General features: G+C 40.0%; 1 long non-coding RNA gene across 1 annotated transcript in view; it reads right to left on the bottom strand.

Moving 5' to 3' along the window:
* LOC128784675 (uncharacterized) overlaps positions 1–22,369 on the bottom strand; it is a 93,980-nt gene extending 71,611 nt beyond the window's left edge. Inside the window, exon 1 of the long non-coding RNA XR_008429576.1 lies at positions 22,308–22,369. This is a non-coding gene — a long non-coding RNA (uncharacterized LOC128784675). The remainder of the gene's footprint in view (positions 1–22,307) is intronic.
* Positions 22,370–25,730: the final 3,361 nt, after the last annotated feature.

The raw sequence follows: 25,730 nt of genomic DNA, 5'->3' as shown, positions 1-25,730 counted from the left end.
AATTCCTCCCACGTCCTGTGCTGTCATTCCTCAATGCACACAAACAGTTCAGTGGCAGCAATCCCATTTGTAAAGGATTTTCTTACCAACTTGTGACAAGGGCTGTGCAAACACTGGTTACTTGTACTTATGGATTGAGAAAAAAAGTAGAACTTTGTTACTTATGGATTTGAAAACCTCAGAATTTTAATATATATTGAGACCTGCCAGACTCATAAAAGTAAAGGTGGATCATTTTTAACAATCAGGGTAAAACACATTCTTCCTTGGTCTTGCCAGGTTTGTCACATGCCAGTAAGAAACTAAGCCAAAATGCTGGCCAAATGCCTCTGTCCAGAAGTATCATCCAAACCATAGCCAACAGAATCACACAGAATCACAGGAGCTGGAAGGGATCCACAAGGATCGTTCAGTCCAACTCTTAGCCCTTCACAGGACATCTCAGCCCAAATGCTCCATTACTTGTAAGTACCTACAAAAATTTTTATGCTGTTGTGGAAGTGCAAAAACTATTTTTGTTTTTAAAGCTGCATTCTGTAAATGAATTCAGTGGTTGCCTACAGCTTAGAGGTATTTCATAAACACTACTACAAAAACATAACAATTTAGGTATTTAGATACTCCACATACTGCAATGCTTCTTTCTCATCAAAAAAACTTCCTTCCACTGTACATATTGCCATAGGAATTCATATCTAATTACAGATTTAACAAAGAAATATAGGATGTCTGAACCCAGGACTCATTTCAAATGACAGTTCAGTCTGTGTAAGGATAGAAATATCTGGGAAGTCCTGACAACCTCACACTGAAATTCTGTGTTTAAAATCTGATTATTTAAAAGAAGAAAATTCTGAGCATTCAATCTTTTCACACCTATCCAACAAAGCAACTTTGGGAAGGTGCATTGAAACTTTCACTATGTCTGCACCTTGTATTTTAAGTATACAAAGCAGTATGTTACAAATATAGATATTTATGCGTTTTTTGCCTGTGAAGTCATACACTGAGGGAGCAGAAGACATGCTTTAATGTCAATTTTCAAATCTGAGTGAAAGTTAATGACTTAAACCAGTGCTGTAACAAAGACACTAAAGCATGATGTAAATTTTGCACACCAGCATGTATTTGCACAACTCCAGATGCAAGCACTGAAATTCCCAGTGAGGAGCAAAGTCACAAGCCACAGTGAGATGGACTAAACACAGAGAGCAGTCTGCTTCACAGCCCAAACTAAACAAAACAACACATAGCAGCAATGAGTACATAGATAATGTTAGGATATTATAGATATTAGGATGTCTGATACTGCTATTTTTACCTTGGATAACTCAATCTATAGTGAAGAAGAATACCATGTCCTGCGCTGGACAAGCCAGCTGCTGTGAACTCACCCAAGCATTCAGCTTTCTGTTCTGGGTCCCCTTGTGGGCAAGTCAGATCCAGATCTTCTCTCTTGCATCCAGACTTTGTCTGTTTTTACCCGAGACCACATCTCACTCCAAGAAACCATCGCTTTCAAAAAGGGCAGAATGAGCCCAGCAAGGGTCAGGCTGCAGGACTTCTCTAGGGGCTAAGAACAAGTAGAGATCTGCCAATCTGGCCACCCACTCCAGAAACCATTTCTCCAGCTTAGCTTTCCCACCGTAAATTCTTGATGCAGATAAACAATTAAAAAAAAAACAAAAAAACAAAAAAACAATCCAGTCGTTTATCCTCCAGGCTGGAGAGAAGGAAAGAGGCTGCCACAGCAGTGCCTGTTTGGAATGCTTGGCAGGTACACAAGCACAAGGGGGACGATGCTATAGATAAGCATAGACAGAAATAGCTAGAAGGATGAGCTGGCTCAGGGTAGCAGTGGTGAAAGGCAGCAATGTCCCTTCTCCTGTGATTGTACGAAAACTAGCAGCTGACCCACAGACTCACCGGGAGTGTTGGCAGCAGAGGGTTCCTCCAGGCTCTGAGCCTCACACTGGAAATATCCTCCTGGCACAGATCCCCTTCCCCATCCTGGATACATGCTTTGAAGGCTGCATCTTCTCAGCCTGCTTCTGACTCAGAGCACAAAACCTACTCGCTGCCTGTCGGGGGTTTTGGTGCTGTTCCCAGAATCCTGCCAGGAAGCTGCAGCTCACAGATCTCCCTGCGCCAGCAGGAAAATCCAGTAACTGTGGCTCAGAAAATACTTCCAAAGCACCGAACGGAAGTATCTGGGCAGCCACCTCATCTCTCCCCCATGAGCAGCCTCACACAGCTCTCCCTACTGCTCGTACCAGCCCACAAAGAGACAAACATGTCACCTGGCACTTATGCAATTCTGCTGCAAAAATACAGTTAAAAGCGAGAGTTTTACCCAGCTGCCACCATTTAATCACCGTTTCTTCCCCACTCCTTTTCTGTATCGCAAGACATTCTAATTTTCTTCTAAAATTGGAAAACAGTCTCACCTGAATGTGCCTGCACTGGGGAAGAAGAAGGATTTAAAATCCTACTTTTTAAAGCTACTTGAGCAGGAAAAGATTAGTCAGAGCCTACTTTACCCTGTGCAGTATCAATATCCAGGAACCCAGATCCTTTTGTGTCAGTATGATGGGACACCAGAGGACCTTCACAGCTTGGAAAGCGTTGAGATGGGCAAGGACACTGAGCTCAGCTAGAGGCAGCAGTCTGGGAAGGGAGGCAGTCCTCCTCAATCTGAGAAAACTGAGAAGGAGGGCAGTAAAGAGAGAGTCACTAGCATTACCGCTGTGGTTTCACTGGTGGGGAGAAAGGGGGTTGAGGTTGTGACAAGGTGCGCACCAGCGAAGAGATAAACTACAGAAGACTAGGACTGGGTCACAGAGAAGTGAAACTATGCAATACAGCAGAAGTCATGAGTGGGGCAAGCAGCCAAGAATGTGAGAACACAACAGGAGGAAGGAACAGGCATTAGAAGAAAGCGATGTCATGAGAAATGGAAGGAGCAGAATGATCTGAGAAACAAATGAAAAACTCAGTGCTTAGAAAGAAAATAAGGGAAAATAAACCACAAACTAACACCCACCTCATTTTAAATAATTTTGTTAATTTGTTGAGCCTGAAAACATCACATTCTGACACATGTTCTGATTCCCTTGTTACTACAGGGGGTTACATTACTTCAACCACTGAACCACGCTCCTGTGTCCAGGAGGGAATGTCCTGAGGGACCTTCCTCACCTCCTTCAGAGCAAGGGGACAGAGGACCTCTAGCACAGTGTTGGTGGCAGGGCAGACAGGAGCCATGCCACCACAGAACTCTTCACCTCCCATGCCACCATTGCATCAGCCTAGTGGAGGGGCACATACAGATGTGGGATCAAACACTGCTATTATGGCACAGCTGCTGCCTTGCTCACCAGCTGCCAGCACTGCCAGCTCAGGTTGCTTGAGGAAACCTTGTAGGCTATAGCTATCCCATTCAACTAGTCATTCCCAAGCAGCTTCCCAGGAAAAAGGTCACATTCCAAAATAGGACTGAAATGGGTGACTGCATGCAGCTGCCTGATGGGGATATGTCCTGACCCTCTAACTCCTGAAGATAGGCCTGAGAACCCACTGGGAGAAAACTGCTTGGCAGGGGTCTAATTCAGGTCAGGAATTGCTCCAGCAGCTTCCCAGTGTCAGCAGACAGGCTCTCCTTGGGGCCTGGCAGTGCTCTTTGCTAATAGAGACAAACATGTAGCTTCACATAATACTGTAGCTGGTCAGAGAAAACCTATTATTTTTTCATCCCACTTCATTTGTCTTGACTACCCCAGAAAATCAGAAAAAAAATAGTATGTTTGTCATGGTAGGAAAACTCAAGAACCTTAAATAAATGTCTTTTGAGATAGGGCTGATAAAGAAAAACCTTAGGTTCAGAAAGATAAAACCTACAAGTGACAGCAGAGATACAAAGGGAAGTTTAAATTTGATGTGAAATAAAACCCAACAGCAAGCTTTAAATAATTTGTGCCCAGGCAGAGTCTTCAGGCACATTTATTTGCTGTTTTCCATGAAGGAAAACCATTATTGTTATAAGAATTACTGCACATGTTTTTGATTATATTGTTTTGTTGGATAAGAACCAATGTTGCCTGACAGTGCTTCAGCAGTAGTACTAGAGCACCCACTGTAGTTTAAATTAAAGCTTTTCAAACTCATTAAACAAAGTATATGCAGACCATTAAAATAAAAAGGGCATTTCAAAAAACTCACAGGGTGTAAACTGTTCCTTTCTAAAACATTCCTATCAGCTAGGGTTACCTCCTTTCAGATTAACAGAGAAGTAAGCCTGAAAAGCAGGTAACTGACCTAAAGACACTAAGTGGGAAATGTTTTGGCAGTTGATTAGAATAAGTACTTTGTATCAAGCAGCTGATGATTTCAGATCTGTCCTGTGTTTTTTGCACTACTTTCACAATAAGGTGAACTGTTACCACGTGCTCTTTGTCAAAGAGGAGAACACAGTTGAAGTATTTACAGTTTGATATATACCATTTAAATGATGGGTAAGAAAACAAGAACAGTAACAGATGGGCTTCTTTTAACTGAATTTAAGTTATTTAGAGCTATTTCTGAGTAAAAAAAACAAACAAACAAAAAAAAAAAAAACACACACACACTAAAAAGCAAACACAATCTGCCTTCCTGCTGCATATTATTCGTCTGAGATTTAACATCTACATTTGTTGAAATAAAAGTGAACTGGAGTCCAGTTTTTTAAAGTATATGATTGAAAAAAAATTTAGTGCCCCATTTTTAACTTGCAAAGGTATTGAAGGAGCTGTTTTATTTGACAAGGGTCCCTAAACACCACTTTATATTTTCACTGGGATTTAGTTGCTGATTATTTTCACAGCTAAAAACCTGCCTGGTATGTTTGATCTTCCTCACCAGCACCCCAAGTGAAAAAACTGTCTTAAAGTCTTTCTTCTACCAGGAACTAACACTTTTGAAAACTAACTGGAAATCTCCTTAAAAGGCAACAATACACATACAGCTTATTTCCCAGTATAGTTTTAGGAGGACATTCTTCCACCTTCCACTCATATAATGACTTATCATTATATAAGGTCTTCCATAAAGACCACTGAGTCAGTTTTCCTCTAGGAAACAAACCAGTGACAGATACCAGCCCTCCTCATCAGTCAAGCTAGCAACAGCCAAAAAAAAACCCCCACACAAACCCTTTTGTAAGCAAAAAGGGGTATCTCCAAAAATCAGATACAAGAGCACCATGAACCCAAGCAGCTCCCAAGAGCAGATGTAACAGCACTAGAAATAAAAAACTAAATGTTTTCTTTCTCTACAAAGAACTTGCATGTCAAGCATGTTGTGCTCTGGCCTGTATAGAGCTAATTCTCTTCACAGTAGCTGCTTACTGGACTGTGTTTTGGATTTGTGCTGGGAAAAACAAAGTGTTGGTAATTCAGGAATGCTTTGGTTACTGCTGAGCAGGGCTTACACAGGGTCAAGGCCTTTTCTGCCTCTCATCCCACCCATGAGTGGGCTGGGGTGCACATGGAGCTGACCCCAGCTGGCCAACGGGATATCCCAAACCACATCTGGAATCACGCTCAGCAGATAAAGCTGGAGGAAGAAGGGAGGGATATTTGGAGTGATGGGGTTTATCTTCCCAAGTCACAGTTCTTAGGAATGGGCCCCTGCTCTCCTGGAAATGGCTGAACATCAGCCTGCCCATGGGAAGTGATTATTTTAATTTCTTGTTTTTCTTTGCTTGCATGAACAGGTCTTGCTTTCCCTATCAAACTGTCTATCTCAACCCACAAGTTTTCTCATTTTTACTCTTCAAATTCTCTCCCCAATCCTGCTGGTGGGGAATGCGTGAGGGATTGACTAGGGGCTAAACCATGACTAAAAAAAATGAAATTCTACATCTTAAAGGAGGGGTTTGGGTTTTGTTGTTTGGGTTTTTTTTTTTTAAATCATAGCTTCTGAAAAAAACATAATCACTGCTTTGCTTCAGAAATAAGCATATTTTATCTCAATAGACTTGTGTATTTATCTTTTGTCTAAAGTGAAAGCATTCACATTCAGTTACTGCCTAGAACAGCCTGTACAAGTAGCAAGTCACCATCAGAGTTAGTTTTCCTCTGACATCAATACATAATTGCCATTACAGAATAGAAAGTGTCTAGGAGAGAATTTCTAATTGTCCATACTGCACTTCACATGCAATTGTGGAACAGCTTTTTGGGGGTGGATTTTTTTTTCATTTGCTCTTAGGTTTGTATGATCTACCATGTTCATAGAGATGAAAATCCTTGAGCTGGAAAATTGTCAAAGCTGTCAAAGCCATTGTGAGCTCCACACACATTCATCTCTAGCTTTTCTGAGGAACCTGCCAACTAGGGTTAGGTTACTGCCTACCTTCTACTGTATTAAAATGCCCATCCACTGGGGTGTTCCAAGCTTTAATCATCTTTCTATAAAGGAATTTGAAGGTGTTTTATAGCAATTGCCCTCTCAGATCAGAGCTGAAGGCCATCTGGCTTCTCATCCTATGTCCAATGTCAGTATGAGCCATACTTCATAGGACGACATAAGAGCAATGCAGAGAGCATAGAAGGAATAAACATTTCCCTCCTCTATGACCCCATAGCCTCAGATCCAGCCATTACAGACCAAATGAGCTCTTACATGTAAGAGTTTCCTTTATGTCCAAGTGCATCCTAAATTACTGCAGTTTATATGCATGACCTGTCTTCCTTTTAATTTCCTGGCCAGTTTCAAGCAAGTGTGGTAGAAGTGCTGAATTCCCACAAGTTTTGTGAAAGTTGGTGATCAGGGAGCATAGCTGAGGAAAGCCTAGAAAGTTGCTTTCACTTCATGTGACAACAGAAAGTCTTCATGGGAAAATTTTTCCTTCATAATGAGAAAGCCTCAACTGGAATAAGTATTTTATGATACACCAAGGAATTAATCTCTTTGTCACAGTTTCTCTCCCATGGTGACTGTCTGCTGCCTAATGAGGTGCTACCGTGACTGATGTTTCCACAGCAATTCCAGCATCACCAAGGACTCTTCCCTCTGTGGCTTCTCTGTACAAAAGGGCTTGGTACAACTCAGTAAAAAGTGAACTAATCATGAGAGATAAATCCAATAGAAACCAAGCTTCAGTAGTTCTACTAGTTTTGTAACTATTCACATAACTCTATGGGTTTGAAACACATAAAATTGTCATGTTTTTAAAATTCTACTAATTTTTGATGTACAGTGTTTCATAGACATGTTAGTTGATAAATGCAACATTTCTTTGTGTGAAAGGGATTTGCTCTTTTTCTGCTGAATCAACATTTGATTTTAAAGACTGTCCCGTTGCTTTCATGGTAGAATGTAGGGTGATTGGAGCTCCCAGCACTCATAAGAAAATTCTCTAAAATTAATTGAACACAGTGGAAGTGTAATACCAGATAGTTCAGAAACAGCTTCTTCCTACCCTTATTTTTGCTGATACTCCTATTTGGACATGATAACATATTCTGCATACAAGAAAAACTCTATAAGTACTCATAACACTGCATAAGAACTCGTATTAGCATGCATGAGACTTGTCTGTTGTAGCTCCAGTTTTAAGGACCAATAATTCAAATATGGGGATGTCTGCCAACCTGGCAAAAGATGATAAATCACACCAGTCACAGATCTCTGGTAAGAACCAAAACTACAAAATACTGAGTAAGAGGTTCTAATTACTAATGTCCTTTTCTCTAGCTACCTTCCTCTGGCAATTCTGTGGATGCTAAAAACCAAAGTGTCCTTCAACAAAAACAAACTTCAATTCTATTGCTCTTGAAGTTTAAATTATTCCCAGTGCTACTGTTAGACTTCCTCCTGAAGGATTGTTTTCACCATTGCAATACTGGTGTCTGATGTACACACATGGTTACTTTTCAAGTTACTTTTATGAGGGGACTATCCTAGTACCTGGATTCAACCTCCAGTCATGCTTGATATCAATTAAATATTTCCAAATGCCTGAGCAGAGTCTAAAAGAGTACCCATGCAATTAGTGAGTGCCATGGACTCTCATCAGTGCATGTGAAAATGGGTCAGTAACATTTAGAGTGCGCACATGTAAAAGATGATGTCTCAGGGTGCCTTCCGGCTCTCCTCTTCTAAGTCTACAACACACACCATTGAGATGAAGCCTGTGTTGAGCAGTAGCTGTTTCTAACACATTGCAGACCATTTCACCACCTTCTTTGAAAGCTTTTGTTGGGTCCCTGAAGTTTACTTCTTCATCATCCCTCCAAGTTTTATTTCTGCCATCCCTTAGACTTCTTTCAATTTTTGCACTTATTTACCCTTTCCTGTCTGTTTTCTCTAACCTCAGTTTCCTGCCTTCTCTTCTGTATTTCCACTTAAATTTAAACCATGCTTGCAGTCATACTGCACTGATTGTTTCACTAAATCATGACAAAAACAAATGATAAGTACCATCCTAGGACACAGCTGAAGCTGTCAAGGACTCTCTTGAACATTTCACTATGAAAGACCTTCAGCTTTGCTAAGAGATTTTGTTTTACTCAATACATCTACTGTGGCTTAAGATCTACTGTGGCTTAAGACCATGCTGAAAGACACTCTGAACACTAACAGTTAAGCAGAGCAAGTGGCTCAGTTCTATGCTTTTCAGCCTTAGTGTGCCAGATATTTTTACACTATTCTTACACAATTCCCAGCAGCCAGGGCCAGAGTCTGTGTAATGATTTGTGTCACTGAGAGTACTCTCCTTCAATCTGCAGTGCCCAGCCATGCCAGCAGCCAGTCTGCTAAATGATCAGTTACCATCAAGAATAAAGAGTTTAAGCTGTGTAAATAAGAAGCATTAATGTAGTTGGGAAGGGAGGCATTAGTCATTGTGCTAACAGAATATCCTGACAACAAAAAGGACCGTAGTACACACAGATCAAGGATCCGCTTATCACTGATATCAGATCAAAGAGGATTACATATTGCATTAACCAGAGATGTTTTCATATTCCCTGCTCTCCATATCCCAGGCAATTTTCTCTGACCTCTCAGAAGAGAACACTCAAAATGAACTCTTGGAGTATAAAAGTTAATGAGCAGCAGGGGTGGCTGATTCACTCGATCAGCAGGAAGCCAACTTCTCAGCAGCAAAATAAAGATTTCTTCTGTTCTCTAAAGATATTTCATTGGGCACAAATTCTTTTATTACACCAAGAACAGGAGGTGGCATAGACTTTTCCACCTAACTTTGATAAATTGCCTATGTTTATTTGCTCTCACAAGACAGGCTGTTCCCTTATGGAGTGTGGGGTTGGATAAAGGAAATGGTGCCTGCAAGAGGGCTTGTAGACTAATCAGCAAGGCCCAGCTTTACTACAAATGGAGACCAACCGTGTTCTCTAGTGAAGAGTGACTATTTACAGTTCTGGGCAATTCAAGGCAAAGAAAAACCTCTGCACTGCTCTATGTCATGTGTGTATAGCCTCTCTCCTGAAATAAAAGTGATGTTCCAGTTCAGAAGGGTGACCAGTGCACTTGAGAAGGTGCTCAGTGATGGCTCCTCCTAGTAAAGCCCTCAAGTCATACGTAAACAACCAGACATTCTGCAAAGGGAAGCTCCAGCTCTGACAGATCTCCACACAATACATGAGACTCCAGGACTAACAATTCCACTCTGTGCTGTGGAACTTGTCTCAGGATATTGTCCTACCGATGGTTTGCAGGTGCATTTTTTCAGAATTAGTGCCATTGATTCTTCCCTTGGTTGAAGTGGCAAGGACAATTTTTGTAATTCCAGCTGGTAAAAAACCTCTACTCCAAGAACACAGCATAAGCCAGTTGGATTTTTACAGTAGCAGCACCCTTTCCTTCAATGCAGCTTGCAATATTATAAGCTAGAAATTTAAGGTAAAATCCAAACTCTTTTAATAACATTTAAAAAGTGAAATAAAATTTGGTATATTATGAGGTGCAGCCTGGAGGTTTTTATAAAAAAGCTGTGTCCTGAGGACACAGACTGTGTTCATAATACTGTCTTCATAATGAAGACCTTATGGGCTCAATCCACTGAAATTTGAATGGAACTTGTAAGCTTGTGAAAACTGTATTCCCAGCCAAGTCACACAGCCTTTTGAAGGCAATAAGAAAAAGCAGATTAAAAAAAAATAAAAGAAAGGAAAAATAATAAAATGTTTAGGGGATGGAATGGACCTTAAAGATCACCTAGGCCCAACATCTGTCACCATGGGCAGGGACATCTCCTACAGGCAGGACACAATGCCTCTGAAGCAGAGCCTGCAAGCCCCAAGAAGAATTTCTGTTCTCACTGATGAGGACGGGATGATCTGATGGATACTTGACACCCATGACAACACCTTTCAGAGGATTTAGAAAAGAAAGATAGTTGTTGGGTTCCCACCATCCTACTCCAAACATGAAAGCTGAGCAAAAGCCATCAGACCCTGGCAGAACCAGATCTGTAGTCTGATGCATCCAAATGGTTAGTGAAGCCAATAAGACTCCTGACAAGCCTCACTTCTCAGAGTGTCATTCTGCATTATTATTTTGTGATTTAAAGCCCCTCTTCAGCCAGCCCATATTAAAACAGAAAATTTCAGAGTGTCAAATCAAAGACCCCACCTCAGCAAATTGGGAGTCCATAAATGGCCATTCACATAAGAGCTGGACTTGATGGTTCTTCTGGATCCCTTTAAATTCAGCGTGAACACTGTATAACTCAGGTGTTACTCTGTGGTACAGCTGCTGGGGGTGACTCAGTGCAAAGCCAGATGAGACATTCAAGCCCCAAGTAGTTTTCTTGCTTATTCTTCAAAGTCCAAAATGCTGAAGTGAATCCATGGAGTTCACTTTATAAATTATCCATCTTTGAGATTTTTCATTTCCAGGATGGGCTTGCATCTAAGGGCAGAAAACTGAAATCTTTAACATTGTTGCTAGTGACTTTCTTCATAATTAGGAGGAAAAAAAAAACCAAATCCCCCACAAGATCAGAACTGACGCGCCGCTATTGACCATGCACAAAACTCATTACAGTAAACTACATTACAACAAAACTATTTTTACCAGAGTCCCCATTCCACTTCACCAGTTCCCAGTGTGTGGAAATAAAATCCCTTTAAATGTAACAAACATAATAGTGCCTCTGTTAGAGTCCGCTGACAAGTGGTTCATGAGTGAGGCACCAAAGCGGCCAAGGATCAGGTAAAGATGTGAAGGGCATTCAGGGCTGAGGATAAGAACTTTCTACTGTCTTGGCCACAGATGAGAGGCAGCAAAGGGGGCTGGCACAGAAGGTGGTGCAGCAGGGAAGATCAGCCGGGAGAGTGGCTGATGTACACAGCTGTGATGAGAAAAGCACTTCTATCTGAAGTGGGGCACTAAATATCTAATGGGTATTACAGGAAAAGTGACAGGATTTCAAATAAAATGTGTAGGTAACTCCCTGCTGTGACAGTGGGAAGTAGTCAACTGTACTCTCTTCACAGAAAAATGTACAGAGAAAAAAAAAAAGAAAATAATATCTATTTTAACTACATGCCTGAAATACCAATGAGCCATTCACAGAGAGAAACCAGAGATGCAATAAGGTGCAGAATGGCATGGCAAGACATCAGACAGATAGTCTTGGAAAGAACTGACCAAGCAGTGGTAACTGCAACTGTGAAAGGTGGTAAAACCAGGTCTGTCCCATCCAGGAGCTAAAAAAAAATTCCCCCACTCAGGGATGGGGATGAAAGGATGAATTTATAAAGTAATGGCTGGGCAAAAACATCAGCATGTTTCCAAATAAAATGTTTTTCATGTGAAATGCAGTGTCAACAGCAGAAATATAAATCCAAGAACATATAATTATTCCCAGAAAAAAAGCTGAAAAAGGTGAGGAAGAAAATGTGTTAGGTGCGGCAAAGTTTGAAGAGACCCATTAATAATGGTAAAAAGTGCAATAGAGTAACTTTTCAGAGAGCCGTTTCCTTCTTCATTTCTTTATGAATAAAGCATTCCCTCTTGCCTCTATCCAGACTTGCATGGCCATGATACCACCTCACATAATTGCAGGTCAGTGGAGCAATAACAAGATTTTCTCCTAATTGAACCAAAGCATTATTTTCAAAGCATGTCAGTATGAATCTACACACAGTCCATTATAATTTGTGTCCTCTTCTAGTTAGGAGATGAGTCTTTTGGCAACCTGGTATTTCCTAACCCTCAGCATACTCTTCTTGCTTTTTGCCCAGGTGAAGGAAGGTGGGAAACCAAAAAAACAACAGGTCCAGAAGGTTTTTACTGATGGTAAAAGTAACTTATATGAGTAGGGGAGTCAAGTCAGGAATTTATAGCATGGATTAATTGAGGGAGACCAGAAGAGAGACTTAGGAAAGAAAAATCTGGTTGCTGACCTTGAGGGTGTGGAAGGTGGTGATAGTCAATACCTATTTTCTCACACTGTCACAGCAAGTTTAATCTCAAGCATTTATATGATACAGGCTGCAAATAATAATTTCTTCCCATTTGGGATAAAGTTTGGTATCTCCATCTACTCCTCTAAACTTTCTTCTACCCCTTCATCACCACTTGCAGCAAAACCAGAGCAATCCTTTTTCATATCCTTAAGAGTTTCATCTTCACTCAACACTATCAGTTGTCCCCAGAGTTCTACTTTATATCCTATTATAGTACTACATGGGAATTAAATTAGCAGATGCCAAGGCAATTGCCCAGGGAATTTTAGCAATGTTGTCTTTGAAATTTACTAAGAGTAGAACATGTATTTGCTGCAAAAATAGAAGGATGTGGGTTTCTCTAAAAACTGTGGCAGATTCACAAATTTGTATGTTCTAGTCTAAACTAGAAATAACATTAACCCCTAAATATATGACATTTTTATATTACCTTTTGTGAGTGAAAATTGAGAAAAACACATTCTAAAGACAGCTATATGCCTAAAATCATGCCTCCTCTGTTCAGAAAATCCGTAAGAGGCATATATAACAAATATGTTCTTCAGGAGAATCTGGGAGAAAGATCATACATGTTTCCCTTTATTTTTAAACAAAGGATTTTGGGGTATTCTTGATCTTTTCTCATATTCAAAAGTGGAACAATTATTTACTTTTTTCTCTACTTTTTTTATGGAACCAGCATGCAAAGCATGCTTTTGACTCCATAGAAACAGCATTTTAATGTAAGTCATATTAATAAAGCCCCACAATTTAGAAGAACCAATTTTAAACAGCATCAGGGCAGACAGAAGAAGAATGCTCATGTAAATCAGAAAATGGAGGACAGGCCCCAAGCTTCCTACATTTATTTTTTGAATGATTTATTATGTCAGCAAAGACCTCCTCTTCCTTAAGAGTTAAACTCACTTGAGCAAGAAGCAGCCTCACTCTTTCCTTTAGGGGCACCTTTATATGTGGTAACTGTTAATACCCTGCGTAATATTTGGGCAGACAAAAGGTTTACTATAAGTTTCTGGCAAGTTTTTCTTTTTTAAAAAGTCAAAACTAATATGAAGTATCATATCCCAGTATTAATTAATGTAATAAGAGCAAAGCATTGTAGGAAAAAAATTAAACCCTTGCCTTATGAGGGGAAAAGTAAGAACATTGCTGATGTTTCTGGGAAACCTCCTAGCTACTGTAGTGATGGATCCCAACAGTAGAACACCAATCTGTAACTGCAGCTCAAATGTAAACAGATGACATCTGACAGGAATTATATGAATTCTAGAAAAATATACATGCCAGGCTACAAGCCTATGAACTTCCAGCAGGAAAAAAAAAAATCTACATCTATTTACCTGTAAGAGTAAGTAAAATAAATAACAGTAGAACAAATTTTGCATTGAAAAACCCTGCAATTAAAAAATTATGAGTCACTCATCCAAATCATCATTAAAAATAAATTACAACACATTTATTTGTCAGTTGTTAATTCAGATTTTAGGAACAGTTGCATTGCTTTTTCTCCTCAAATTGTAGGTATTAGAAAAAGCTTATACACATATGTATAAATAACATGTATGCAAATCAGCACTAAAAACATCATGAAATATCAGGAGATCCAGAAGAAAAATTAGTAGGACTGTAATGAATATCATTGTAATCAACTAGAAAAAACAAACAAACAAAACAAGGAAGACTGTTTCAGTCTTGTTCCTTACTGCTCACACAACTTATAACAAGCTCTCCATGAGCACAAACTAGATAACAATGTCTTGTTTGGGGAGGAATTCAAAAGTACAAAAAGTACATTCTAACTAGATCCCATGGCCACAGAGCTACACAACTCCATGTCACCATGTCTTTATCTTTCTCACTGATAAAGAATCCCAGATACTGTGCCAGCGAAGGACACCTTTAGATCCCAAAAGTGGATGAGGAAGGGTCACCCTGTATCCTACACTTCATGCATAATGAAGCAGCCCCAGGCACAGTATGCAGAGAACAGGGTTGCATGGACAGAAAACCCTGAGAAAGTCTGCAGAGTCCTACAGACTGCAGTACTGAATTTTGAATGGCTGAAGTGCTACCAGTGATCAGATCAGCTAAATGCAGGGATGCTCACATCTTAGTATTAGCAACTCTCTGGGGGCAACCACAGTTCTGAATGAGATACAGCACTGCCTCAAAAATGCACACCATTGATTCATTCTCTAGAACTATCATATGTATTTCCAGACAGTGCTTTGAACTTGTATCAGCAAGATCAATAGTGTTGCCTTTTATAGATCGGAACTCTGCAGCCTCACAGTTACTACTTCAGCATATATAAAAGACTAGCAGGATATAAAGGGATCACACTCAGCTCAATGTGTTAAGAAAAATCAAACAGACAGGTCTTTGGCTCCAAATTACTCCAAAGGTCAAGACAGAAACGGAGCACGTTACCTGCCATGCCATCTTCTGAGCAGTATTAATATTTTCTTAGCAGTCTTGATGCCAAACACAAACCCAGCCTGCAACAACATTAACATTATTGCCAGTAGATCTTCTGACTTTCTAGAGTGACCTGCCAATTTACTCATCAGTGGATGATTTTTCCTTATCTAACATTAAATTAGGATTTGTACTTACTAAAATACATAAGCTCCAGAGGAGCGGTATCCTGTTATTGTAGAGGCTGCCTACTGCAGCCTACCTCTCTGCTCTCTGGCTGCCACAGCAGCTTTACAGTGGTGGTTCCAATCTCTCCATCTGAGAAGCTTTAGGACTAGAGAAAAGGAGGTTTGCTTCCAGCTAGAAAAACTGACATTCATTTGCAGCCAGCCTCTGCCTTGCATTGAGGTCGTAAGTGGAATAATTCAAAAGTCAATACTGCTGAACCTGTGTGCCTAAATATTCCGGTGATCACCATATTTCACAAATTTTTACTGGAAAAAAAATGCACATGGAACAATAAGTGTGTTGCACAAAGCACTGTGGGTCCCTGAGGAGACCCTGAGCTGAGTGCTGGGTAGTGCAGAACAACTCTCCACATAGAGAAGGGCAAATAAATCCCTCCCTGCCACGTACCTGCCTCTTGTTCAGCACTCTGGACACAGTCTAAGGAACCTCCCCACATTCACAGGTGGCAACATAATTCTGAGACTTCACAAGATTTTTTGTTTCATCTCAAAAGCCTTTGGGAGCCTATAGATGTGATGGTAAAGGAACAGAAGTAGGATGAAACTTAAAGAGAAGAAAAAACTGCAGAATTGCAGCTTATATTGGACAAGAATAGAATATAGGCAAGTCATGGAGGCATCAACATAAATGCTACCTTCTTCCTGACACATTTGATTCACAAATTCATTAAAACCACAAAACTATTTTTGCAAGAATTCATAAAAATTCTCCTCAAAAACTAAATTTGATGGGAATCTCAAATACATTTCTCTGTGACTCAACATAAACTCAGATCAATCACCTTCCAGATAATTAATGTCAAAATCAACAATAATAAAAAAAAAGTGTTTCGTTTTTATGCTAGCTGCCTTTGGACTGCTTTGGGGCTGCATATGGCCCCAGTTGAGAAAAATCTTCTCAAATGTGTACTTTTGTCTGGTAGGCATACAATTTCAGATGAGCTCAAGCATTGTGGATGTTCTAGCATATATACACATGTGTAACTGACATTATATTGATGGTATCCTGGAATACATGATTAATTTTTGTGTGTTTTGTCCCTCTTTGAGATGGTAAGTTATATAAGCAGCAGTTTCAATGATTCAGGCAGGCAGCTAGAAAGAACAGACCTCAATTGCTTTCTTTTTAAAATGTATACTCGTAAATTAAGAAGCATTTCAAGATTAGGCATCTGTCCAATTCTTTTTATCATTTAGTGTGTTATGCTAATGAGGATGCTGTTTCTTTAATTATATCATTTGAAGAAAAAATTGCATTCAGTCCTCTTGATCTTCTTTAAAACCATTCCCATGCTTGATTCCCCTATAGGCTTTTAATCACGCTGCCTCAGTGTGAAACTCCGCATTTGAGCAAAATTCTTCTCAAAACTGGTTCACTGAGAAAGTTTAAATTGTTCTCTCATTGGAGCTATGTCCTCTACCACTTGGCAGCTTTAGGAGGAAGAGCCATAAGATTCAAACTAGCACTAGCTAGAAGAGTAATGGTGAATCTTAACATACAGTGTATGTAACATACTAAATGCCAGGACTTGTTTAACAGGGGTAGAAAGACAACTGAAGTGGGATATAAAATAATACCTTTCCATGACACTTCTCAGTAGACTTCAGAAAAATCCTATTTAAAATCAAAGCACATATCATCAACTGTTAAACCTCACTATGCAAAATGACCCACATATGATGTTCATGGGCATTTGTTATTAGTCAAATGCTTCACTGTGGCTTTTCTGTCTGTTTTAGAACACACACTACAGTAACTAAAGCAAATGTATGTTCCAGTTACAGTATATCCATTTAGAGTTTAACTGCAGTATTTGTTAACATGTTGTGCTTTCATCCTAAACTGATAGACTGAAATTTGTTGAAACTAAGAACCAAATTGCACTAACATCTTGAAGCCAAGTATTTACAAACAAATATTCTGACACCTCATTTATCTGTTTTGCCATAAAATTGGCTTATACATGATTAATTATGAAAAATAAGCACAACATGATTTCATGCACTTTTACTTTGAAATCCAGGTCACACTTTGTTTTGAAGTTCAGAAAAACAATATGAATAATATAATTAACATATCAGAAGATTCTTTGCAAGTAACTTCATTTAAGCAGGCTAAACCAGGAGCTTATGAAGTTGTTGCTATTCTGTTATTGCAAAGAAATAATTTCTTAACCCTTGCTTATATACTTCACTTTATTTGACTAATCCTTTGTACTGAAAGGATTTTTGGAGTAGGTATCCTTCTACTAAGCCACACAATGCTGAATAAAAACAGTGTTCTTGTCCCAAAACATCTATAAGCTAATTCCTTCTCGGTGCACTTGTTTCCAGCTGGGATGCTGCTCCTTAGAAACAAGTCAGTAATGGTGTGATTATAGATGGTAAAACAAACTTGAGATGTAGAATCATAGATTCGTTTAGGCTGGAAAAGACCCTTAAGATAATCAAGTCCAACAATTAACCCAGCATTGCCAAGTCCACCACTAAACCATGTCCCGAAGTGTCACACCTGCACATTTTTTAAATACCTCCAGGGATGGTGACTCAACCTCTTCCCTGGGCAGTCTGTTCCAATGGCTGGAACAGACCAGGCTGTTCTCTTTCTGGGAAGCAGCTTTTCCTAATATCCAATCTAAACCTCCCTTCATGCAACTTGAGGACATTTCTTGTCCTACTGCTACCTGAGAGAATTTGCACCTGGCTACACCCTCCTTTCAGGCAGTTGTAGAGAACAAGGTTTCCCCTGAGCCTCCTTTTCTCCAGGCTAAGAAACCCCAGACTTCTTAGCTGGTCCTCACAGGACTTGCACTCCAGACCCTTCCCTGGCTCCACTTCCCTTCTCTGGACACACTCCAGCACCTCAATGTCCTTCTTGCAGAGAGAGGCCCAGAACTGAGCGCAGGATTTGAGGTGCTGCCTCACCAGTGCTGAGTAAGGCTTTCATAACCCACTTGAACACATAAAGTGAGTCATTCTACAGGTTCTCCACTCATGGCACTTAGTTGTCAAAATACCTGTGTAATGACACATTTCAGTATTTTACTGTGCTTTTCTCAGGCATTTGCATTTGATCACCCCATGTGAACTATCCTCTGTCTGTACAGCTCCTTACAGACCCTCCCCAAGTCCAGATGTGAGAGTCATTTCTGGCAACAGAGCAAGATCCACCTTGACCAGCCACTTGCTGGTGAGAATTTAATTTCTAGGTGCTGTTTTCACTAAACCATTTGCCTGGTTATGACAGTAACAGCCATTTCTCATTACTTTAGTTTCAAGACCTTCCCAAGGAATGAGAAAAGAGAAGGTTTATCAGCTTTTGACCCCAGCTGCTTTCTAGAGCCAGCCCCAAAGCCAGCTGCAGCATCAACTCCAGCTCAGGAAATTTGCCTTGTCTGCACAGCAGCTGAGCAGTGGCCACTGGCTTGCAAAAGGCCACATGGGCTGGGAGCTGCCAACTGAAGAGGTCTGACCAGCAAACAAGAGCCTCCCATGTCAAAACGAATGGCCAAAATACTTGTGATTGGTGCATTGCGGAGCTAGAAATAGAAAGCAATTCTTTCACCGTACCGTGGTATTTGAATAGCTTCTCTTTTAAAAGGGCAAACACTTCATTCCCCTGAAAGCTTGCTTGCAATGGCAATGGCTGGGCTTCATTTCAGTAAATATTAGAATTGCTTTTTTCAAAAAGGAAGCTCAATTCTTTTAAAGGTTAAGAAGGTAACAGACAAACACACAATTTTAAAAAAACTCAAAACACTAAAAGGCACTGTACTTATTTATGAGAAAAAGGGTGAGAAGATAAAGCCATGGATACATGTCCAAGAAGGAAAACAGAATATGGAATGCTGGCAAATGACAAGCTGAAGGAAAGGCTGAGGTCTACTAGAAATCCATAAAGTGAGGTATTTCTCAAGCATGTGTCCTCAAAGGCATGAAAAATATTGTCACATTGAATTTTATTCTAGCAGAGAATCTGTTCTGGAGGGACTTCTTTAAAAGTGTGGCTTTGGGAAAGTCTGCAAATTTTAGTCATGGCTTAATACAAGCGAGCAGTAAAATCAACTCTAGCTGATGTTATATTGGAGTCCTACGGGATACAGGTAAACCATCTAACCAGAAAATTGTGTTTCAATACAGGCATAGGGCAATGCTCTAATTTCTTTTGCAAATGGAAAACAATGTGCAATCTTAACCAATATTTATTTGTTTGGGTATTTTAGAAAGGCCATTTCTCAAAATTAAAAACAAATCATATGCTAAACTGAGCAGGGGAAAATAGTCACATACAAAAATATAAAAGGACCTGCTAAGGGATGCTTTATTACATGCCAAAAATAAAAAGGAAAGTCACTGTGCTACAGACATGAAAGGAAGCTTTTATGGTTGAAGAGTCCTGGCTACAGAGAGTGAAAGCAGCAGAAGAGAAATCTGTAAAACAAATGCATAGTACATAACAGATGGGGGAAAGCCACTGTTAGCAATGAATACAAATTAACATTGCAGAAATGCAAGCAAACAATGGAAGCAAAAAACCAGTAAAAAACTATGGTGAGGTTTATAGCAATATCAGCTTCCCCCTAAATGAACAAGAATAAGAGAATGCCAAGCAATTACTTCAATAGTTGATCATTCCGGACAAAAATTACCAAAAATTTCAGAAAAAGACAGATTTGACAACTACTTCTCTGCATTCAGAAAGATGCAAGATGCCCTATTCACTTGTTACAGTGATAATGATACCACTATAACTTGAGAGAGCTTTAAGTAGCCCCTCAGTTTAAACCCTGCATTCAAGAGCAGAGGGCAGATGAATCAATAACTTTTAATGCAATGACTCTCAAAAGCCATAGGTGCACTAAAGGTTCCTGGTGACTGGAAAGACTATCAAAGCAGCATTTACAAAGGTTAAGTGGGATAAGCAAAGCACCTATCAAGCAGTTAGACTGACATCAGTAATAAGCAGCAGCAGGGAAAGATTAGCATGGGACACAATCAATAAGGCATTGAAAGACAGTCACATAATTAACACCAATCAGCACAGCTGTATGGAAAACAGGCCTGGTCATGTAAATCCGATCATTTGTATGCAGTGACATCATCATTTGACAATGGTATGTGCTGACAGGACGTATTTCTAGCCCTAATTTCACACTACACAGTGATTTAAAGTCATGCTATACATAAAATCCTGAATTAAAAGATCCACCATACTAAATCAACATGGCTCATAGCAAGTGAATTTCAAAAGTGACTAGCTAAATGGATAACTATGCAGAGAATCAACATCCTGATAATAGAATCCTTGTCAGTCCAGCAGGGGGAAAAAAGTGAAGTACAACACTCAGAAGCCCAAAAGAGATACAGACTGTCTTGGAAGGCAAGGCTCATTATTTACTGAAAAAATGTAATGGTGACATAGTAGATTGAGTACTACTGGTACCCTTTAAATCAAGACCTGGTCTCTTTCAGAAAGATGTGCTAAATAAAAATCAAAGGACTACTACTGAAATACTATGAATTCCTCTGACCTCCACAGAGCAGGCAAGAAGAATAGATATTCATGTGGTTCTTTTTGGTCTTTAAATTCATAAGCCTGGGAAACGATGACCCAAACATTATTAATCCCTCGGGAATTTAATGCAATAAGTGAATCATGGTTAATTCATCTGATACAGGGATGTCTTGAGTATTTCTATGGGTTTTCAACTGTAATCCAGTGATAAATTACTGGATGACTATTAAAATATTATCAAGTCACTTCCCTGAATTTCTGATTTTTTGGCTGAAAGGAGCAAAAATCTATCCCTGTGCACAAATAGGGAGGGGCAGTATCAAACTCTTGATCCACACCTCCCCATGTAGATCACTTTGACCTGTTCCTAAGGAAGTGTTATTAACAGTAACACTACCTAAACAGTATTTCCATGGCATATCAGAAAGCCTCCTAGCAGGCACAGCTGTGACCAGCACTAATTTCATGCAATTAGGGTTGTGCTCATATATCATCTTCCTAAGCCATGCTCCAAGATCAGTACAAGAGGTGAAAGTTGCATTATCCCTGCCAAACATTATTTGATTCTGTCTGTTTGAAACAAAACACAGGGTTTGGGAAATGCCATTCCTGGAAACAGCTCTGGAATAGGCCAGGAGACTTTATACTTCCAGTTTTGCAGCAGGCACCAAAATTGCAAAAAAGACTTACACCCCAATGATAAGTAGGCACAGTTACAACCACTTTTAAATGAGTGCCGTTTGTAACAATGGAAATGCATTTAAAATTATTTCTATACAATCTTTGCATCAGTGTCCTCCAATGTTGTCCTCAAAGAGATGATGTGCACTGCACTGTGCATGCTCTTCTTTCACGTGGGACAACACACAGGGCTGGAGCATCACAAGCCACCTGTGGGCCCATAAACACAAGATTTCTCTTCTTTGGTGTCTAGTCATCTGACTGCTGCAGGATGTACATGCCACCCAGAAGACAGTGACAGTCCAGTTCAATCACTTATTTCCCAGCCATAATCACAGTATTAGTGACTGATGCCAGAGAAACTGCATTTGACTTTGGGTCTCCACAGCAGAATGCTTATGCCATGTTGATGTCTGAACTTGTCCAATCAAACTGTTTTTTTATCACTTGAGGGACAGGATCATGCCTGGCCATGGGAGATGCATACACAGAGGCTTGAGCAGGCATTGTTAATGCTCACCATGAGCACAGCCTCATGCCACTTCAGCACAGTTTTGCCAGGACCTATGTCACAGTCATCTCCCCGCTGACAAAGTTATGCCTTCCCAAGCATGTAAGACTACCTTCAAATATTGTTACAATGCCTCAAAAAGTAACAGGATTTACTTTAGATATATATAGCACAATGGTTTGCATAGTCATATCTTCAGTGTACACTGTGCCTAACAAAAAACATTAGGAAAGCGAAGGTCTATTTTTGTTAGATAATTTTCCACAGTAAAAAAGCCTCATGGTCTGCTTTGAAATCACCTTTATCTCTACTGCTTACACAATCATTAAATGGAATTTTCATTAGATAAAATAGCACTTTTCAAAAAGAATCAAGGACTTCTTGAAAGAGTTCTTTGGTGGCAAGTACATTTAAAAGATGAAATCAGACATTAATAATACAAAAGACAAACTTACCCAAAATGATGGAAAAACAAGTTTTTCTTCCATTGGTGATAGTTTGCCTTAGAAGACAGTCTTTTTAAGGTGGAAACCTTAAAAAAATAAAAAGGAAAGAAAAAACAAAACCAAAACAAAAGACTCATTAGAACTAGAGTAGGTAACAAGGGCATACACCATCAAATCTTCTGTAAACACAGTGCTCAAGATTAAACATCCTGCTCTTCTGATTAGGATCCTGTCCAAGTTTCCTGGCATTAGCTCACAGATAAGCTGATCTGCCTTAGCACTGAGTGAAGCAAAGCAATGCACCTACTCTTAAAAGGGGAAGAGGATACAAAACCTTAGTGAAACAAACTCCACATTTTCTGTTCCTCTTCCTTTGGAATATCTTTAGAGTAAGTCAAGACTGAAGTCAAATTTAGGTACAGAAACTGAAGGGGAAGCACAGATTCCACCCAGTTGGGTTTTAATATATTTACAGAGATAATTGTTTTAAAGACACTCTGTGCTACTTGACACCCTGTCCCCTTGCCACATTTTGATGTGATATGGGTGATGTGGTGTTGCTCAGGGAGATTTAGCTGCATTTGCTTGTGATGAGATCATCCAGAGAAAGTATGGAAGGAAAGAAGAAAAACAAGAAAGGGTGAGGAAGATCATCCAGAAAGCTTACAGAAGGAGCTTCTCACAGAAGTCAGGAAAAGATAACAATCACAAAAACTAAACATTGTGAATCAGAGAATGTGTGTTATGTCAAAAGACAACAGGTCAAGGCAGAGAAGGAAAGAAAGCCAGTCCTGAGATTTGATAAGAAGTCATGAGATGTGCTTTTAACCAATGGTAAAAAAAGGCCAAAGCCAAACTGTTGAGATTCAGAGATGAAACAAGAACAGGCTCTCTCAAGTAGCACTGACCAGATTAAAAAGATGATATAAAGAGGTGAAAAGGGTTTTGGGTTGGGATTTTTTTTCTTAATTATGTCAGTGATGTGCATTTATTTATATTATTATGGGAAAGAGACGGGAGATATTAGAGTGAAGAATTAAAACATATGCGTGCATGGAAGACCAAGTTGAAAGATTTTACTGTGGAACAAGCAGAGCAGGTGGAGTTTAGATGAGACCTGACAGTATAATAGAGAAAAGGGAAGAGAGAGAGAAAGAATGGGGAAGCAGAGGCCAGGGAGAAAGGGGAGATCATGACAGTCTTTTTTTCCTTGTGGTAAAGACCAAGTGGAGAAAAGTTAGAGGAAAATCTAATTACATTTTACCTTTTTTCCCCCCATCTTCCATTCCCCAACAACGAGTTGCTTCTTTTCAAATAACTTAGTTAAATTAAGTTGTGTGTTCAGCCTCATTAGCCACCATCTCCATTCCCCTGCAGTTTCAATTAGATAGGTCTCTGTGCACAGCTACCTCAATCCTTCCCCCCCAAACAATCCACCAATGTTGCTTCTTTCACATCATCATTCTTCAAATGCTCCCAGTTACACCAGAGGCAGCCCAGGTGATCAGGGCAGTGCAGAGCTCTCCCCTGGAGATAGTGAAGCAGGATCAGCAATACACACACTCCTTGAGCACGGCTGAGCTGCTCTTCCACACTGTTTCACCCATTTTAAATAAGAAAATTTAATTAATGACAATTTATGACAGAAGGGTCAGACCCTCTGCATAGACACCAAGCCCCAAACTTTTCCCAGTAGCCTCCTTTCTGCTCCGTGAGCCATCCATCACCTCCACACCCACCCCATGAAATCACAGAGCAGGAGCAAGGCCCCTACACCCCACCAAAGCTGGGGGATCACAGGTGTCCCCTGACCTCAGAATGATACCTGGCTGCAGCTCTTCCCCCACAGCACCCACCCTGGCAAGCCCAGCACATCCCTCAAGGCATCAAGACATGGCACCATCCCAGAGATGGCAGAAATACTCACAAGGACTTGTTCCAAAGGTCTGATCTAGACTTAAGGTTTTTTAAGGGGCTTTTTGGTTGGCTTTCTTTTTTTTTTTTTTTTAAACTAGCACAGGAACAAAGGTACCAAAACCATAAGATGACCAGTTTTCAACTGGAAATGGAGGTAAATGCTGATGTTTCAGAAAAAAAAAATTGAAGTGGCAAAGGATCAGGTCAACTCATGAGGAGCAAGGAAGGTATTTTTAAGGACAGAACTCCTGCTTCAAGCACTATTTGCAATCTATTAGAAGAAAGACTATAAATCCAGCAGGCATGGTTGGCAAAAAACCTCTCAGAGAAAAGGACCTCTGCTCCATGGCGATCCTGCAGCCCCAGAGGAGAGCCTGGGGAGCTCAGCACCACTCCCAGGCTATTCCTGGCTGCCCAGGGTCAGCAGTGGCACAGCAGGGATTAAAGCAACTTAGATTTGTTATGTAAGGGACATGTTGCTCATGGCTTCTCTCAAATCCCAAAGATGTTGCTATTATGTAATAGGAACAATCAAACAGGGCAGCTTTTCTGTGATTTGATTTTTTTAAAGTGCTGAGCAGCTGAAAATGAACAGTGGGATTCTGTCAGACTCAGTGTTATGTTTTCCACTCTAAATGCAAGTTTAACCTTAAAAATGCTGTAGCTTATAGCAACTATGACTCAGCTCTCACTTCACTCAAGATACAGAAAAGTAAAAGAAAGCAAACTTCATCCACCTCCCCACCAGGTGAAGAGCACAGCTTTTACCTTCTGAACCAAGCCCAAGGGCTTGCATTGTTCCAGCATCAGTATCTTGCTGTCTCTACTGACATTTAAGGATCACTCATATGAATAAAGGCTGTGGACCTGGCTCTGAACTTTGTTGCTTGGATTGGTGGTGGCTGTGAGCCACCCTGACACTTGGGCTTTCATGAATGAAAAATGCAAGCTCATTTGGCAAAGTCTCAAGAGTTTGTCTTCTTAGATTATTACTGTAACAATTGATGGCAATGCACACAGTTGTGCATGATACATCTATGCATACACATGTTACTTAAAACATGCATATCAATGCAACTAATTCCATTGTTTCTGTAAATCACTTAACTCATACTTGGGGCATGCTCCAGCAATATCAAGGATGGATAGGTGCAGATGTTTCAGGGAGTCCTGGGAGATAAATTGATCAAGCTGCTGTCATATCAAGATTAGCACTTCAGCCAGTCTGTTTTTATTTTAGAAACTTACTAATTTCCAGCTTACAAACCATGCCCATTCCTTTTTTTCCCAATGTTTTCTTAGTATGAGATCTGAAAAGGAAATAAACACTCTTTTGATGTAGATCTGATTTCCTATTTATTCTCCTAGCATCTTAAACTTCTAGCACATTGAAGAAACAGTCCCGTTTCAGTGCTCATGCTCAATACTTGTGATCCTTTTAGCATTAAGCTATTCAGATTGTGATGGTGATACAGCAAACCTGTCCTAAGCACTTACACCTGGTCTGACATTTCT

The sequence above is a fragment of the Vidua chalybeata genome, chromosome 2, assembly GCF_026979565.1.
Source record: "Vidua chalybeata isolate OUT-0048 chromosome 2, bVidCha1 merged haplotype, whole genome shotgun sequence".
NCBI lineage: Eukaryota > Metazoa > Chordata > Aves > Passeriformes > Viduidae > Vidua > Vidua chalybeata.
The sequence above is the reverse complement of the archived record's forward strand: the minus strand, read 5'-3'. Positions and strand labels throughout refer to the sequence as shown.